We start from the raw sequence: 9,000 nt of genomic DNA on the forward strand, positions 1-9,000 counted from the left end.
AAGTGGGAGTTCTTAAGTAATATGATTAATTGAACTTAAATTTATCATGAACTTAGTACCTGATAGTATCTTGCTTGTCTATGTTTGATTGTAGATAGATGGCTCGTGCTGTTGTTCCGTTGAATTTTAATGCGTTCCTTGAGAAAGCAAATTTGAAAGATGATGGTAGCAATTACACGGACTGGGTCCGTAACTTGAGTATTATCCTCATTGCTGCACAGAAGAATTACGTCCTGGAAGCACCGCTAAGTGCCAAGCCTGCTGCAGGAGCAACATGTAGCGACCAGACCTCAAACAGTCTGATCTCTGTGCTCCGGTGTCATCCTGGATCAGTAATGCTGACACCACACAGTACTCGGAGGATTTATAGCAGAGTAGCAATCACACACTTATTACATCAAGTGTCTCATAAGAGAACTTATTACAATAAATATGGCTTAAGGCCATCTAATAATGATAACAGCGGAAGGCTTGGAAGATAAGTGAGTCCATCAACTCCAACGGCATCACTGAGTATAGAACCACGACCTAAAAACTCCTTAATCATCGTCTGAAAAGTCTGCAACATTAACGTTGCAGCCCGAAACGGGCCAGCACATGGAATATGCTGGCAAGGTAACACATAGAGAGTAATGGAATGAAACAGCTATACTATATGCATATTTTGCTGGTGGAAAGCTCTATGGTTACAGTTTTGCGTAAAGCCAATTTTTCCCTACTTCAAAGGAATAAAATTTAATTACTATCACGGTGGTTGTTAAACATTGAGAATGGTTGACAACATTTTCAATCCCAATTAAGCATCATCATTAAACATAACCCAACAAAATTTAATTTAGAGTAACATGTTGAGATTCACATGATAATCCAGGTACTAGATACTCAAGATGTCCATAACCGGGGACACGGCCAACCATGATTAGTTTGATACACTCTGCAGAGGTTTGCGCACTTTTCCCCACAAGACTCGATCACCTCCGTTTGGTTTCTCGCACTACATGGTGTTTGAGAAGACGGATGACCGAGACATAGTCTTTCAGAAGTGCTAGCACCTTACGATCGGGTAGACCGTACCACCTACATCCCCTACATCTGCTAGTCTACCACTGTAAGAGTTCGCACAACTTAGTCAACTATGCTAGAGCCCATAAATATTCTTCGGTTGCAGACTCCATGATATCTGCTCTAGCTTCATCAACATAGTCATCATCGCTACTTTCTGCTTCCGAGTCGGTGCCGTCGATGATGATGTAGTCTTCCGGGCTAATTTCCTTGGGTTCTTCGTCTTCATCTACTGGCGTAGGGTCTTCCATAAATATTCCAATCTTCTTGATCAGGTCGTCATTCTTCTCCACCAATACTTCAATTTCCTCTTCATAATCTTCACGTGTAGCCTTGAGTTCTTCCTCCAGTTCCTTGATTCTAGTCTTAGCCTTCTTTAGATCTATCATGTCGGCGCACACCTGGTTCTCCTGTCGTCGAATGTGCTGGTTTAAATCCTGGATAAAAGCTGCGATTGATCTATCCTTCCTAGTGCTGATCATCTCCCAGTGCTCATCTCGGTGCCCACAAATCTGGTAGATAGTATCCTTGAGATCCTCGCGGTAGACTTCTCCAATGCGTCCCATGGCGATGTGAGCTGCCATGCTCTTTCCTAGACTCCAAGTTGGTGCATCAAAAGAAAACTCTATGGGCTCAGTGACTGGCATGAATGTCCTTCCTGGAACTTGAACTTGAATCATCCAATGCTCTTCTTCAGGTAAAGTGGCGTTGTAGGTTCCCATGAAGCTTGGTACTCCTATGTTCAGGTATCTAGTGACTTCCTTCAAGTGTCGTCCAAAGGGTGTATCTTCATCCGGTCGTCCAAAGGAATAAAATTTAATTACTATCATGGTGGTTGTTAAACATTGAGAATGGTTGACAGCATTCTCAATCCCAATTAAGCATCATCATTAAACATAACCCAACAAAATTTAATTTAGAGTAACATGTTGAGATTCACATGATAATCCAGGTACTAGATACTCAAGATGTCCATAACCGGGGACACGGCTAACCATGATTAGTTTGATACACTCTGCAGAGGTTTGCACACTTTTCCCCACAAGACTCGATCGCCTCCGTTTGGTTTCTCGCACTACATGGTGTTTGAGAAGACGGATGACCGAGACATAGTCTTTCAGAAGTGCTAGCACCTTACGATCGGGTAGACCGTACCACCTACATCCCCTACATATGCTAGTCTACCACTGTAAGAGTTCGCACAACTTAGTCAACTATGCTAGAGCCCATAATAGCTTGTGGCTGCACACGGAAATTTCTAGTATGAAATGTCTCATGATCCCTTTGAGCCTGGTTGGCGGTCCAAAAAAAACAGGCAAGTCCTGGAATATCCAGGTGCCTCAATCCACCCAGATATGTGTTTAAGTTGCCACCTTAGATAAACCGTTAATTAACAATCTCACATCTGTCATGGATATCACTCACCCAATCCACGTCTACTAGCATAGCATGGCATAATAAGCAAACGTAGAAGTAACTCCCAAAGGTTTGATAATGAACAGGTAATAGGTACTACCTCATCTACTTCCCATCCCACAGTTTAATTAGATCCTAATCATGCAATGTGTGAGGATTGATCTAATGCAATAAAACTGGGTAGTAGAAAAGGTATGATCAAAGTGTTACTTGCCTTGCTGATGATCCGCGAAACCTAACGATTCGAAGTAACAGGCGGCGCACTCCGGGTACTCTATCGCAAACAAACAAACAAGCATACAATAAGTACTCATCTAATGCACAGGTAAAACTCAAATAAGATATCTAACCAGAAGGTTCAACTTAAGAACTCCGGTTTGCAAAAAGAATCAAATCGAACGAAGCAACGAAAGTCAAACGACGAAATAAAACAACTTCGTTCTAGTAATCTAGATATAGGGCAAATCTTACAGTAGCAAAATCTTGTTTAAGTTGGTTAAACGGATAGAGGGTTTTGAGACGAAACTCTAGGCGCTTGAATCGCCTGATTCCGATAAACGAGCGAAAAGTTATACTAAAACGAAAATCGGATGAGGAATCGCGATCAGAAAAATCACGGATTTAATCCGAGAAAAAGAAAAACGACGAACGCCGATTTTTTTTCTCTTTTTTTTCGGCACGGAAAAACGAGGCGCGACGAACCTCGGCGGCGGGATCCGGCGGCGGCGGCGACGGACGTCAGCGGCGGCGGCTAGGGCGGGCCGCGCGGGCTAGGGTTTTGGGGGCGCGGTGGCTGGGCTCGGCTGGCTCCCCCCGGCTTATAAAGGCCTCCCGGGTCAGTGTCCAGGTCGGACACGGCCCGTTAAGTCGGTTCGCAATTTTTTTAATTTATTCCGCTCGGAAAAAAAATAAAAAGAAATACTAAACGGACTCCAAAAATTCTGAAATAAATTTTCACGGGCTTCTAAAATCAAGCCGCACAAGGTGAACATTTATTTGGGACCTAAATGCAATTTTGAAAACACACTTTTTTCCTAAATTCAAATAAAACACCGAAAAACTCTGAAATAAAATCTTATTTGATTTTATTATTAAATCCTCAATATTTCTTTATTTTGGGAAAGTCATTTTATTCCCTCTCTCATATTTTTGTAATAGAAATAATTGATGACAAAATAAATAAAACCAAATGATCCTATTCTCAAAATTTGAGAGAACTCAAATATGAAAATAACGAAATCCCCAACTCTCTCCGTGGGTCATTGAGTTGCGTAGAATTTCTAGGATCAACCAAAATGCAAAAATAAAATATGATATGCATGATGATCTAATGTATAACATTCCAAATTGAAAATTTGGGATGTTACAAACCTACCCCCCTTAAGATGAATCTCGCCCTCGAGATTCGGGTTGGCTAGAAAATAGGTGAGGGTGCTCTTTGAGCAAATCTTCCTCTCGCTCCCAGGTGGCTTCATCCTCCGTGTGGTGGCTCCACTGAACTTTGCAAAACTTGATAACCTTGCTGCGAGTAACTCGGTTGGCAAACTCGAGGATCTTAATTGGTTTCTCCTCGTAGGTCAAATCGTTATCCAACTGAATAGTTTCCAAAGGCACTGTATCTCTCAACGGTATGTCAGCCATCTCCGCGTGACATTTCTTTAACTGGGAAACGTGGAACACATCATGTACTCCTGACAATCCTTCGGGCAATTCTAACTTGTAAGCCACTTCTCCCATACGTTCCAAAACTCGATATGGTCCTACAAATCGTGGCGCTAATTTTCCCTTAACTCCAAAATGCTCTGTTCCCCGAAGTGGAGATACTCGAAGATAAGCTCTATCTTCGACCTCGTAAACTGTCTCCTTGCGTTTAGAATCCGCATAACTCTTCTGTCTGGACTGGGCTACCTTAAGCCTATCGCGAATCAATTTCACCTTCTGTTCAGACTCTTTAATCAAGTCAGGTCCAAACAACTGGCGGTCTCCAACTTTGTCCCACGACAACGGTGTCCTGCACCTCCTTCCGTACAATGCTTCGAAAGGGGCCATCTTTAAACTGGTTTGATAACTGTTGTTGTAAGAGAACTCTGCATATGGCAAATTATCGTCCCAACTAGATCCGTAATCTAGCGCACAAGCTCTCAGCATATCCTCCAAAATCTGACTTACTCTCTCGGTCTGTCCATCTGTCTGTGGATGAAAAGCTGTACTGAATTCTAGCCTGGTACCCAAAGTTTCGTGCAACTGTTTCCAGAACTTTGAGGTAAACTGGGTTCCTCTATCTGATATGATACTCCTCGGAACTCCATGCAGACATACTATTCTGGTCATGTATATCTTTGCCAACTTAGCACTGGTATAAGTGGTCTTTACTGGTATAGTGTCATTGACAGAGTTCTTCAATCACTGCCACCAAGCTACAAAAGCTTCATGATGAACTATAATATGCAAGGGATGAATAAAACTATTCTTGAGCTCTTCGCAATGCTAAAAACTGCATAGGTAGAAATCAAGAAGGAGCATCAAGTGTTGATGGTCAATAAGACCACCAGTTTCAAGAAAAAGGGCAAAGGGAAGAAGAAAGGGAACTTCAAGAAGAACAGCAAACAAGTTGCTGCTCAGGAGAAGAAACCCAAGTCTGGACCTAAGCCTGAGACTGAGTGCTTCTATTGCAAGCAGACTGGTCACTGGAAACGGAACTGCCCCAAGTATTTGGCAGATAAGAAGGATGGCAAAGTGAACAAAGGTATATGTGATATACATGTTATTGATGTGTACCTTACTAATGCTCGCAGTAGCACCTGGGTATTTGATACTGGTTCTATTGCTAACATTTGCAACTCAAAACAGGGGCTACGGATTAAGCGAAGATTGGCTAAGGACAAGGTGACGATGCGCGTGGGAAATGGTTCGAAAGTCGATGTGATCGTGGTCGGCACACTACCTCTACATCTACCTTCGGGATTAGTATTAGACCTAAATAATTGTTATTTGGTGCCAGCGTTGAGCATGAACATTATATCTGGATCTTGTTTGATGCGAGACGGTTATTCATTTAAATCGGAGAATAATGGTTGTTCTATTTATATGAGTAATATCTTTTATGGTCATGCACCCTTGAGGAGTGGTCTATTTTTGATGAATCTCGATAGTAGTGATACACATATTCATAATGTTGAAATCAAAAGATGCAGAGTTGATAATGATAGTGCAACTTATTTGCGGCACTGCCGTTTAGGTCATATCGGTGTAAAGTGCATGAAGAAACTCCATACTGATGGACTTTTGGAACCACTTGATTATGAATCACTTGGTACTTGCGAACCGTGCCTCATGGGTAAGATGACTAAAACGCCGTTCTCCGGTACTATGGAGAGAGCGACGGATTTTTTGGAAATCATACATACAGATGTATGTGGTCCAATGAATATTGAGGCTCGTGGCGGATATCATTATTTTCTCACCTTCACAGATGATTTAAGCAGATATGGGTATATCTACTTAATGAAACATAAGTCTAAAACATTTGAAAAGTTCAAAGAATTTCAGAGTGAAGTTGAAAATCATCGTAACAAGAAAACAAAGTTTCTACGATCTGATCGTGGAGGAGAATATTTGAGTTATGAGTTTGGTCTACATTTGAAACAATGCGGAATAGTTTCGCAACTCACGCCACCCGGAACACCACAGCGTAATGGTGTGTCCGAACATCGTAATCGTACTTTATTAGATATGCTGCGATCTATGATGTCTCTTACTGACTTACCGTTATCATTTTGGGGTTATGCTTTAGAGACGGCTGCATTCACGTTAAATAGGACACCATCGAAATCCATTGAGACGACGCCTTATGAACTGTGGTTTGGCAAGAAACCAAAGTTGTCATTTATGAAAGTTTGGGGCTGCGATGCTTATGTGAAAAAGCTTCAACCTGATAAGCTCGAACCCAAATCGGAGAAATGTGTCTTCATATGTTACCCAAAGGAGACTGTTGGGTACACCTTCTATCACAGATCCGAAGGCAAGACTTCTGTTGCTAAATTCGGAGTTTTTCTAGAGGAGTTTTTCTCGAAAGAAGTGAGTGGGAGAAAAGTAGAACTTGATGAGGTAACTGTACCTGCTCCCTTATTGGAAAGTAGTACATCACAAAAACCGGTTTCTGTGACACCTACACCAATTAGTGATGAAGCTAATGATAATGATCATGAAACTTCAGATCAAGTTACTACCGAACCTCGTAGATCAACCAGAGTAAGATCCGCTCCAGAGTGGTACGGTAATCCTGTTCTGGAAGTCATGCTACTAGATCATGATGAACCTACAAACTATGAAGAAGCGATGGTGAGCCCAGATTCCGCAAAATGGCTAGAAGCCATGAAATCTGAGATGGGATCCATGTATGAGAACAAAGTGTGGACTTTGGTTGACTTGCCCGTTGATCGGCAAGCAATTGAGAATAAATGGATCTTCAAGAAGAAGACTGACGCTGACGGTAATGTTACTTTCTACAAAGCTCGACTTGCTGCAAAAGGTTTTCGACAAGTTCAAGGGATTGACTACGACGAGACCTTCTCACCCGTAGCGATGCTTAAGTCTGTCCGAATCATGTTAGCAATTGCCGCATTTTATGATTATGAAATTTGGCAAATGGATGTCAAAACTGCATTCCTGAATGGATTTCTGGAAGAAGAGTTGTATATGATGCAACCAGAAGGTTTTGTCGATCCAAAGGGAGCTAACAAAGTGTGCAAGCTCCAACGATCCATTTATGGACTGGTGCAAGCCTCTCGGAGTTGGAATAAACGCTTTGATAGTGTGATCAAAGCATTTGGTTTTGTACAGACTTTTGGAGAAGCCTGTATTTACAAGAAAGTGAGTGGGAGCTCTGTAGCATTTCTGATATTATATGTGGATGACATATTATTGATTGGAAATGATATAGAATTTCTGGATAGCATAAAGGGATACTTGAATAAGAGTTTTTCAATGAAGGACCTCGGTGAAGCTGCTTACATATTGGGCATTAAGATCTATAGAGATAGATCAAGACGCTTAATTGGACTTTCACAAAGCACATACTTTGACAAGGTTTTGAAGAAGTTCAAAATGGATCAAGCAAAGAAAGGGTTCTTGCCTGTGTTACAAGGTGTGAAGTTGAGTAAGACTCAATGTCCGACCACCGCAGAAGATAGAGAGAAAATGAAAGATGTTTCCTATGCTTCAGCCATAGGCTCTATCATGTATGCAATGCTGTGTACCAGACCTGATGTGTGCCTTGCTATAAGTCTAGCAGGGAGGTACCAAAGTAATCCAGGAGTGGATCACTGGACAACGGTCAAGAACATCCTGAAATACCTGAAAAGGACTAAGGATATGTTTCTCATATATGGAGGTGACAAAGAGCTCATCGTAAATGGTTACGTTGATGCAAGCTTTGACACTGATCCGGACGATTCTAAATCGCAAACCGGATACGTGTTTTTACTGAACGGTGGAGCTGTCAGTTGGTGCAGTTCTAAACAAAGCATCATGGCGGGATCTACATGTGAAGCGGAGTACATAGCTGCTTCGGAAGCAGCAAATGAAGGATTCTGGATGAAGGAGTTCATATCCGATCTAGGTGTCATACCTAGTGCATCAGGTCCAATGAAAATCTTTTGTGACAATACTGGTGCAACTGCCTTGGCGAAGGAATCCAGATTTCACAAGAGAAGCAAACACATCAAGAGACGCTTCAATTCCATTTGGGATTTAGTCCAAGTGGGAGACATAGAAATTTGCAAGATACATACGGATCTGAATGTTGCAGACCCGCTGACTAAGCCTCTTCCACGAGCAAAACATGATCAGCACCAAGGCTCCATGGGTGTTAGAATCATTACTGTGTAATCTAGATTATTGAATCTAGTGCAAGTGGGAGACTGAAGGAAATATGCCCTAGAGGCAATAATAAAGATATTATTTATTTCCTTATATCATGATAAATGTTTATTATTCATGCTAGAATTGTATTAATCGGAAACATAATACATGTGTGAATACATAGACAAAATAGAGTGTCACTAGTATGCCTCTACTTGACTAGCTCGTTGATCAAAGATGGTTATGTTTCCTAACCATAGACATGAGTTGTCATTTGATTTATGGGATCACATCATTAGGAGAATGATGTGATTTACTTGACCCATTCCGTTAGCCTAGCACTTGATCGTTTAGTTTGTTGCTATTGCTTTCTTCATAACTTATACATGTTCCTATGACTATGAGATTATGCAACTCCCGTTTACCGGAGGAACACTTTGTGTGCTACCAAACGTCACAACGTAACTGGGTGATTATAAAGGTGCTCTACAGGTGTCTCCGAAGGTACTTGTTGGGTTGGCATATTTCGAGATTAGGATTTGTCACTCCGATTGTCGGAGAGGTATCTCTGGGCCCTCTCGGTAATACACATTACTCAAGCCTTGCAAGCATTGCAACTAATAAGTTAGTTGCGGGATGATGTATTACGGAACGAGTAAA

The sequence above is a fragment of the Triticum urartu genome, chromosome 6A (genome assembly GCF_056163025.1).
Source record: "Triticum urartu cultivar PI428250 chromosome 6A, HENAU_Tu73, whole genome shotgun sequence".
NCBI lineage: Eukaryota > Viridiplantae > Streptophyta > Magnoliopsida > Poales > Poaceae > Triticum > Triticum urartu.